This window comes from Betta splendens, chromosome 5 (assembly GCF_900634795.4).
Source record: "Betta splendens chromosome 5, fBetSpl5.4, whole genome shotgun sequence".
In the NCBI taxonomy this organism is placed as follows: Eukaryota; Metazoa; Chordata; class Actinopteri; order Anabantiformes; family Osphronemidae; genus Betta; species Betta splendens.
Genome location: NC_040885.2, coordinates 804,188 through 814,240, shown reverse-complemented (window position 1 = coordinate 814,240; position 10,053 = coordinate 804,188). Strand labels below are relative to the sequence as shown.

General features: G+C 52.5%; 1 protein-coding gene across 1 annotated transcript in view; it reads left to right on the top strand.

Moving 5' to 3' along the window:
* The first annotated feature begins 1,222 nt into the window (after positions 1-1,222).
* Positions 1,223-10,053, top strand: part of tafa4b (TAFA chemokine like family member 4b) — a 33,358-nt gene continuing 24,527 nt past the window's right edge. Inside the window, exon 1 of the mRNA XM_029151939.3 lies at positions 1,223-1,766. The gene's annotated coding sequence lies outside the window, so the exon portion shown is untranslated. The remainder of the gene's footprint in view (positions 1,767-10,053) is intronic.

Here is a 10,053-nt window from a genome sequence, read left to right as displayed (position 1 = left end):
TTCCTTATTTCGTCTGCAGTGGTGTTGGTTACTTGACAACAAAGTGCGCACATAGTGAACCCAGTGACAGGACAGTCTGGAGCTGTCCGGGGTGCTGAATTTACATGCGGCGCATCTGGCTCTGTCCGCGGTGCTGAAATTCAGATTTGTACCTTGTCCCTTTTTTAACTATTGCAACTGCACGTCTCTGCGTCCTGGCAAACTTACATCGATGTCTAATCTTTTCTAAAGTCAGACAGATCGTTCTGTAATAGATTGAACCCGAGATTAATCGGTTGAAAATAACATACAGACCCATTCTCACTTAAGAATCAAAATAGTCACGAGGGGTTGAGAACAGTACCAGACAAAGATGTCTGATATTACCTCAACTCATCTTGAACTTGAATTACGCTTCATGCTGCGTGGCCCTGTTGCAAGCAAAAACGCTTTAACTGACACGGGGCCCGTCGTGTTGCCCAGTGAAGCTGGCAACGAGGCAACGGGGAGGACATCTGAACGTATCGGATGCAGCTCACCTTGGGTCGTTAGCAGAAATCAACCTCCAAGTCTTAACGACTGCAAATACAGCGCAGAGTAATCAATAGCCATCAACACACTAGAATATTCTAGAGATGGAATAATTGATAGGCCTGTCTCCTGATGCGTAACTGAGAAGCGGGGGTGATTAACTTGTGTTTAACATCTCGGTGGGGGTAGATTTACACCACCCGCGCGTACACCGCCGAGCGCACTACAAGCTATTGGAATCCAGACACGGGATCGATGCGTAGGTGCACGATTATGTGATGAGGAGGAGCGCATCGACTCCTGCACAGTACTGCACCTGTCACTCAGAACCCGCCTCCCGTCTCAATCCAGCGGGCCACGCGCAAGTTATACACGAGTGGGAACCAAGCATGTAAAACGCTGCCGCCTCCTTCCGCTCCGACCGTTCTACACCTGCTACTCGTGAAGACGAAATAATCAAAATAAACGATCAATTAAAGCCAGTATTTTATGTTAAAGAACTGGAGGATTTAATGAGTTTTAGAGTTGCGTGAACGCGTTTTCTCTACTGTAGCAGGCAGAGACCGAAATGCCGTCCTCGCCCCCTCCACCCTCACAGTCCAGGCTACTTGTAAACTACATGACATCAGTAAAAAAAAAAAAAGGGGGGGGGGTACTTAGGCGCTGGTGAACTGGGCGGGCGCTGTTGCACGTGTTCTGAATGGGGAAGACGGGCTCGCATCCCATTCCTCATGCCCAATCGATCCCTGCTCGGGAGGAGCGACGGGAGCGCAACTATCACTCCCGCATCACTACAACATCACTTTCATCAGCGTCTCTCCGGCGACTGTAACGCCTCCGCGTGAAAGGGGCGCGCGCGCGGGGATGAACTTGTGTGGAGTGTTCACCCGAAACACCGCCGACGCCACGTCTCTTCGGGGGACTCGGGCACTTTTGACGACTTTCTCCTCAAACTGGCTTTGACATGGGACGCCGCGACACCATGGCAGATTGGACCGCGTCGCCGTTGCACGAGCCCCGCTTTCTCGCCCGGCTCCGGAGAGCCGTCTCGCCGTCCTGGCACTAGCCCCGCTCACCCACGCTTCCCCCGTGTTCGCGTGGGGGTCCCGGACCTGGACGGGAGCTTTTGAAGGATTGTCCCGGTTAGTGGGAGACAAAGCCGGTGGAGTTGAAGCAGAAAGTGGCAAAGCGCTCCTTCATCTCACCTGGATCCTGTACAGCGCCCCGTGATCATGCCGTCGGGTTTATAGATTCGGGTAAGGCGCTTATTTGTTATTTTAAATTCATTTCATATACGCTGGGGTGTTTGAGGTTTATTCTGTGTCTTTTTAATGGTCTACCGTCAATAGAGCAACAAAACGAGGATGGGGTCGGGGTTGGGAGACGTCTTGCTCTTGATGTGCAACATTTTCCGTGGGCAGCGGGGAGAGACGGGGAGGCGACTGACGGACCCACTGAACGACTGGCGGCGAGCTGAGGGCAACTTGAGTGTGCGGGGCTCAGCGCACAGGCGAACGCGTTTCTGTGAAGGCACTTGCTCGTGAGCACATCGGGATTCCGCCCTCAGCCCCGGGGGTCCCCGCTTCCCCATCGGCGCGCGTAAAAAGCACGAGCCGCACGGAGAGACGCCTCGAAGTGCCGTCAGTCGCGCTGACCGCGTCTGGCGCGTGCGGTCACGGGCGACCGGGGGACTGATGCGGCGTTTCTGCTGCCGTGAGGTTAAATAAGCGATCGGTGGGAGCTCGGCGCTGTTTAATGCCCATTGAGCGATCTGCGGGGCTGATCCGCTGACCGCGCTCTTTTCACGCGCCTTCTAATCGCTTTCCACGGATCGTGATCGTGTGAGAATGGAGCGGAGCGGAGCGGGCGCGCGGCTCAGGCGTGTGGGGGGGTGGCACGAGGCGCCGCCGGGCCGTGGGACTGCGCACGGAGGCGGGGAGGTGTGTTGCAGAACCTGATGGGCACCTTCTATTGGGCGCGCACGCACGCGACCAACACGCGCGGACACACTCACCCTGTCGCTCCTCGTGCTTTCTTTCCCCCCGCTCCCTCTCTCGCTCACGCGCGCACACACAGTCTAAGAAGGGAAAATTACTTGGTGCATGTTAATGGGCGCCGTAATGAGACCCAGCCCCTATCGTGCTGTAATTGTTAGTCATCCCTGTCTCCCCCCCTCCCTCACCCCCCCACTCTCTCTCCTTTGCTTGTATCTCCCGCTGCTCGACGCTGCAATTTGTACTGTATTGAGAGAGTGTAATTATTTCCCCATTGTTTTTTAGCGCGTGGCGCTGGCACTCCACGGAAAGTGGTGTCATTAGTGTGACAGGGCGACCGAGAGGGGGGGGGGGGGGGGGGGGGGGGTGGGGGGAGAGGGAGCGCGGCGCCGGCCCAGAGTCCAGGGACCTAATTCTCATTGACAGTCACATTAACACAGGAGCAGCGCTCTTAATCCTGTGGAGATGAGTCTCTTCAAAATGACCCCGTCGCCCAGCTGTTCCCCACTTGCGAGCACACGCACGCACGCACACCTGGTTATGCAGCGGTATCCTTCCCCTCTCCTCCTTCCCTGTTTTCTCCACCCGGACGTGCCGACGCGTGTCAAATAAACAAATGCACAAGCAGATAAAAGGCACACACTTGACAAATTTCCCCCTTTCTGGTGTGGAGCGTCGCTGCTCCTTCAGCAGCTCCCGGTGGCGGATGAGCAGCGTCCTCAGAGGGCGGTTCGGCTCCACACGTTGCAGCAGCACCGCCCCCCCCCCATCTGCTTCCCCCACGGAGGGCCGTTCAGGACGACTGACTGGGAGCGAGGGGGAATGGATCGCGTGCTTTCGCCACTGTGCAGCACGGGGGTGAATGAGGGGAGAGTGGGGGGAGTGTGGGGGGGGGCGGGAGAAATGAGCTGGAGAGACAGAGAAAACATTTGTAAGGGATGAGACGAGGGAAGAAGATTGTGTTTGTGTGTCTGTAAATAATAGCAGACATTCACATTATGCATATTAGAATCTATGTGTGTGTGCATGTTCACATGTGAGACCCAGAAAACTTTGCACATGTTATCGTGTGTGTGTGTGTGTGTGTGTGTGTGTGTGTGTGTGTGTGTTTGCATATATATATGTGTGTGTGTGTGTGTGCGCGTGTGCGCGCACCTGTGTGTGTGTGTGTGTGTGTGTGCGTGTGTGTGTGTTTGCATATATATGTGCGAGTGCGTGTGTGTGTGTGTGTGTGTTTGCATATATATGTGCGTGTGTGTGTGCGGTGTGCATGTGTGCGTGCCTGATGAATAAGCAGGGACCAGGCGTGTATGACTGGTGAGGTGACAGCAGCGCCAAAGATGACCTCCACACACACACTGGCATTAACAGATTGACTGTGATGAATGGCCGCTTCCCAGTCGAGAGAAGGAGGAGGCGGCGAGGAGGAAAGAGATGAGAGGAGAAGGGAGGCGAGGCATTCTCTCATGTCGAGGGCAGAAGGATGGAGAGACGCCTCTCATTTGTAAATGACAGCGCTCTGGACTTTTCATCTCGGGGCGGTTTGTGGCTGAATTGAGTCAGAGGACATGAATAGGTGTCACGCAGACGCAGCGGACCGTGACGGCCCAGCTCCATCCTCCTGAAACCGGGGCTCAGAGGAAATCCACTTGCGCCGGTGTTTCTCTGAGCAGCAGATCCGCTGCTCCTGTGGAGGACGGCGCGACATCAGATCCATGCGAGCGAGCGAGCGCGTGTGCATTTCCTGCTTGTTTTGACCACAAAACCACAGCAGAGCAGAGGCCGGGACCCCCTGTGGAACAGGTGAAATGAAGATGTTTCCTGCTGGAGGAGCTCGGGCTCCACGGGGCTCTCTGGAGCAGGCTGCAGCTGCTGCAGGTGCACAGGTCTCCCTTCACTGTTCTTTGTCCTGCTCCCGTCTGTCACTCAGCTCCTCCGGACTCTGTCCACTTCCATCCGACGGGACCCGCGTTGACGGGCAGCCCGAGCGTCGCGCGGCCCCCCGCTGTGAGAGCTGCTGTGTTTAATAGTAACATTGGGCCCAGTTGTGAGGATGCGGGAACTCGTCACTGACCAGAATCGCGGCTTCACAGGCCTCAAGGTGATTTCCTCCACAGCCACGTCTCACTTTGACCGTGACAAATCTCCCTAAGTGATAGTAATGATTGTAATTGAGCAGGCACAGTTCCTTCCCACGCTGCGCTATCTATCACCTTGGATGCAATCTGCTGCCGCTGGTCGTGCGTGCGTGTGTGTGTGCGTGTGTGTGTGTGTGCGCGTGCGTGCGTGTGTGTGTGGGTTCGTTCCCCCCGGCTGCTGGCAGATGCGCCGGGAACCGCGAGCGCCCGTGCTCCTGTGAGCGTGTGGAAAGCTCCCAGCATGCTCTGCTGCGTGGGTCCGCCGTGCAGCCGCGTCAGGGAAGCGGCGGGGGCCGAGGCCGAGGCCGGGCCCGGGGCGGTCGTCACCGCGGCCCTCGAATAACGGGGCCGAGGAGGAGAGGGTTCAACCCCGCGGCACGTGTGTGTCGGGTGGAAGAGGAGGAGGCAGAAAGCGCCAGGAGGACGAAGAGCTGACGAAGAGTGTGGGTTGTCAGGACTGAGGAGACATCTGTCAGAGCAGTGAGCGTACATGTGTACACAGGTTGTGTGTGTGTTTGTAGGTGTGTGTGTGTGTGTGCTGGAGGTGATGGCTTTGTAATGAAAGCAGCAGGCAGCCAGCCACTGAAGGTTCCTCCTGGTGGCTGACGGATGACCATCACCGGTGGACAGATCCCTCCCCTCAGGCTGGTCGCTTAAATGAGTGTGTGTGTGTGTGTGTGTGTGTGTGGTCCTGTCACCTTAACTTTATTTTGCTGGCATTTCCAACAGAAAGTGAACTCAACATGCTCATGCATTTCTTATGCTGTTATCTTTTATACACCTTATATAATTCTCAATTCTTTGGATCTTTTCTCAGAACTTTGCAAGTTGTCAAAACAGCAACAAGGTTCAACAAAAAATGTCCTAAAAAGTATCTCCTCTTTATTAATGAAGATACTCCATCATTGTTGTGTCAGTAGCGATGCTGTCGCGTGATCATTTTCAGTGCTCACCACCTCATGCAGGAAGTAATGCACATTTCTGTTTGACTTTGAAAGTCTTGACATGTTGGATGAACTTTTGATGCAAGTGATGACGTGAACAGTGAAATCGTTGTCACAGAAGACCATTTCGCTGACGAGGTCTATTTTCATGAATGGACAGAGTTGGTCGAGCAGTGAAAAGCAAACTTTCATGTACTGTACAGAACAAAAGTCCATCGTTAGGACATCAGCCGGTGGAGATTTATGTGTGTTGGTTTCTCGTTAGTACAATCCGCTCTCCGCATGTGTGTGTGTGTGTGTGTGTGTGTGTGTATGTGTGTGTGTGTGTGTGTGTGTGTGTGTGGGCCGCCTCATCTGAGAGGGTCACGGGCCTCGCTCGTCTCAGGGGAGTGGAGTGATATGGTGTCATGCTCTGGAGACCCACAGACAAATTAATTCACTTATTGACACTGCTGACACGTCTCAGTGACTTTGTAAAATGAACAATTGATCAGCCTTCCTCTCTCGGCCGCTCCCGGTCTCCGTCACTCTCCCACTCTCCCCAGCCTCCTTTTTATTACCCACTCTCTCCGACTCCGTCTTCTGCCGGTTTGCTCCTTTCGCGCCGCCTGCGCTCCCTCTCCCCTTCCTCTGCCGGGGCGATCGACAGGCGTGGCACGTACGCTTATTTAAATAATCAAGCGCAAGCTGGTCGTTTGCGGTGGAGGACGCTGATGTAATCAGGGCGCCGGTTTGTCTGCGCGTGTGAGTTTCGGTGCGTATTCATGGGAAGAGGCCGCACAGCTGCCTCTTTAGCACCGCGTCCATTTAGTCCGAGCTGTTTCACCGAAGCTCGGAGAAAATCAAAGCAGTCACCGCACGAAGGTTGTTTGTTTTCCATTAATCGTGATGGAACGATGCGCGGCGAGCGCCTCCCGCTGAGGAGCGGCGAGGGCCGGGGCCAGCTGCCGTCGGCCCGCGCAGCCGCTACCTGCTTTTTACTGCATGCTTCTGCAGGAAGGAGCAAGGATCACTGGATGTGTGGACGCTTAATGTTTTATGACCAGGTTCAGATGCGCGGCCTCTCTTGTACCGTGTTCAGGTTTTTTCCTCCATACGTGACCGTGACTCGAGCTTTCACTTCGGCAGGTTGGGAGGGAAACAACAAAGATCAGCGCAGGAAGTGGTAAAAAGCAGAAAATTAAAAGATGGCGGATCAAGAAATATTAAAAAAAAAGAGTTTCCCGTGGTTTGAAAACAGATTTTTCTCACAAGAATCCGCAATACATTTAGCAGGTTCCCCATAAATGATTTCTAATTCTAATACTGAGACTGATGCTGGTAACAAGCTGTGCATTTGCATGGATGGGCTCGTCCTGTAGCAGGAAACGATGGAGCGGATCACAAACGAGGGGAAGGAGTGGAAACGGAGCCGAGTGAGCGAGCAGAAAAGTGCATCAAAGCCGTTCTAAATCACAGTGTTTGCTTTTTTATCACAAACGGGAGACGCAGCCAGCGAGAATAAAAGAGGAGCAACAACAGGAGAGAGGCATCAATATTGCAGCTACCCAGTTTGTCTCGAGCAGGGAAGTTGCCGAGCGTGTGTGTGTGTGTGTGTGCGTGTGTGTGTGTGTGTGTGTGTGTGTGTGTGTGTGTGTGTGTGTGTGTGTGTGCTGGAGCAGCCCATCTGTGCACACCTTCCCTTCCACCTCTCCATCCATCTTCCAGTGCGGAGGGACAATGACTTTTAATGGCCTTTTATTGCTTTATTACAGCCCGGGCTTCGCTTCTGTCTGTCTGTGGCTCTGAGGGGGGCTGTTCCGATGTCAGCACAAGCTGTCTGGGTTTTAAATGATCAAACAGGGAACCAGGGTCTGGGTCGGGGCCGTCGACTCGTTTTAGTCTGTCTGTATTTGTGCCCCCCCCCCCCTTAAACCAAGTAACAGCCCACTTGTGGATCCCCTCTTTTTTTGTTTTGTGGAGGACCAGTCAGCAAAACCAGACTGACAACACGCACCCCGTTTGTGTGTAACAGCTGGTCACCTGCTTCACAACGTGAAACAGGACCTGGAATCATTTCTGTCTTGTATCTATGGAGATGGTGAAGAATGAGAATAAAGGGGAGAAAGAGGAAATAAGAGGAGTGTAGAGACAGAGAATGACATCGGGAAACATCAAAGACACACACACACACACACACACACACACACACACACACACACACACACACACACACACACACACACACACACACACACACACACACACGCATCTTTCATGGTCACCGGATCCACAGACGATGGCTTGTGCAACAAGGTGGGATTTGGACTTAAGTGCAGGCCGATCAATTGAGCTGTAATGGTACCTTAGAGCCGAGGCCATTCTCTGAACTCTGCAGTCAATACCAGCGCCAGGTAATGGTCCTGAATTCAGACTTTCACTCACATCCCTCTTCTCCTTTTCCTCCACAACTGGATTCGCCGCTCATTTGCTTGTCTCTTCACAAAAACACAAAACCGTCTCAGTGCACTGTAGTTGTGAGAAGCACCGAGCATTGAACATTTTACATCACCCTCAAACCCCAGTTTACAGGTTTACCAGTTTACCTGTTTACCTCACGTCTGCCTAGTGCGTGTCTGTCCTGATTTCTCCGTCGCCGCCTCTACGCAGCACCGCAGTCAGAAACATGGAAAGTAAAAAAGAAACGGTGAGATATTATTAGTAACACACTTTACACTGAGAGACGAAAAAGCAAAAAAAGCCGCATTGAGGAAAATGAGAGCGAGAAAGAGCCTCATATGTGTGGATACATGGACACTGGGCTGCACTCGTCATCAGTCAGAGGACGAATAAACAAGGAGCAAGAAATAATGGGCTGACGAGGAGGGGATGGAAACGTGGAGGCCCAGGCTCCTGAACACAGCGCTGCGTTAATTAAAGTTTTTGTGCGTGTGTGCGTATGTGGCGACGCACGCTCGCTCATCTGCCCAGTGACCCGCAGGAAATGGCGAGCGGCCGCGGAGTCGGAGGCGGACGAATACAGGACGTCACGCACCCTAACGGAATGTTAACGCCGCGCATATCGACAGAAATCTGACGCGCTTCACGCGAGATCCTGCCGGGCTTTGTGCTCTCGCCTGTTTCATTTTCAACATCGGGCTGCCTCGGGGAGATGCACGTTGTTTTACACCGATGTGCGTTTTGTCTGCGGCGTCTTTACACAAACTGGAGCCCAGCGATGGAGCGGCCCGAGCCCACGCTGACCTCCCCCTCCCTCTGCCTGCCACCGATGCAGCTGTTTCTACTCTGTGTGTTTCAATATTCGTGTAACTTTTAAAATTCCCAATTAGACACACAAATGTCTAGAATGGAAAGTTTACTGACAGATAAATGAGCCAGGTTCTGTTTTTCTTTGGGAAATTAATTAAGCGAAATGTGAAAGTTTAGGGTTCGCAAATAATAGTTACACAACTGTGGTTGTAAAGAATCATCATCATCATCAGTTTTAATTGTTTAAGGCCACAACCTAATTTATCATTTCCATCAACACAAATGTTCGCTTTAAATCAAACACAATTACAGGATTTTTATGTGATGTAGTAATAATTTAGGTTTGATCTTACTGTGAACCAAATTTCTTTTATACTGCACATAACTCTGAACGCTTTAAACTGAAATGGTCATCATAAATAAGTGTACCATTGATTTTCATGACACCGAAGGGAACAATGTGCTCATGTGTTGGATAAGAGGTCACGGGTCACTGGGATCATCACTGTGATCATCGCGGCCGTCCAGAAGAAATATAACCGGGGGCAGCGTTATTGAGTAACCTTGATCTGGACCAAAGTGGATGAATCAAGCTAATGACTAACATCATCCCGGTAAAATCAATCATACAGTGATGAAGAGACTTCCCGGCGTAAGTTCTCCAGCTCCATATCTCATTCCTGTTTTTGTATCTCCGCCTGATAAACGGCTCTTTAGGAAACGCAATTAATACTAATGAGCGATAACGCGTCCATTTAAGGGGAGATAAAGCGGAGGCGCCGCCCAGGGACACTCGCTGTCCCATACTAAACAGGTGACGCAGGTTATCAAGCGGCATCGCGGCTTCTCATCTGCGCGGGAGCTTCGCCCTAGAGGACGAGGACCTTCAGGGGCCGTCCTGAAAAACAGCCCCTCAGTATAAAAGTAACATTTGTCTTTATTATTGTCGTGCTCATATGCAGTGTGTGTGTTGGTGTGTGTGTGTGTTTGGTTGCAGGGCACACATACAGAGGCAGAGGTGAGACTGTCTCATTGCATGTCAACGAGCTCCCGTGTCACTGCTGTGTGATTAGTGCAAGAAGTGACACAACTCTGGCCTCCAGCCTGAAGAGGAGGCGACGTACAGGAGGAGCAGCAAGAACCTCCATGTGCTCAGAACCAACCTCAATGTGCTCAGAACCAACCTCAATGAGCTCAGAACCAACCTCAATGAGCTCA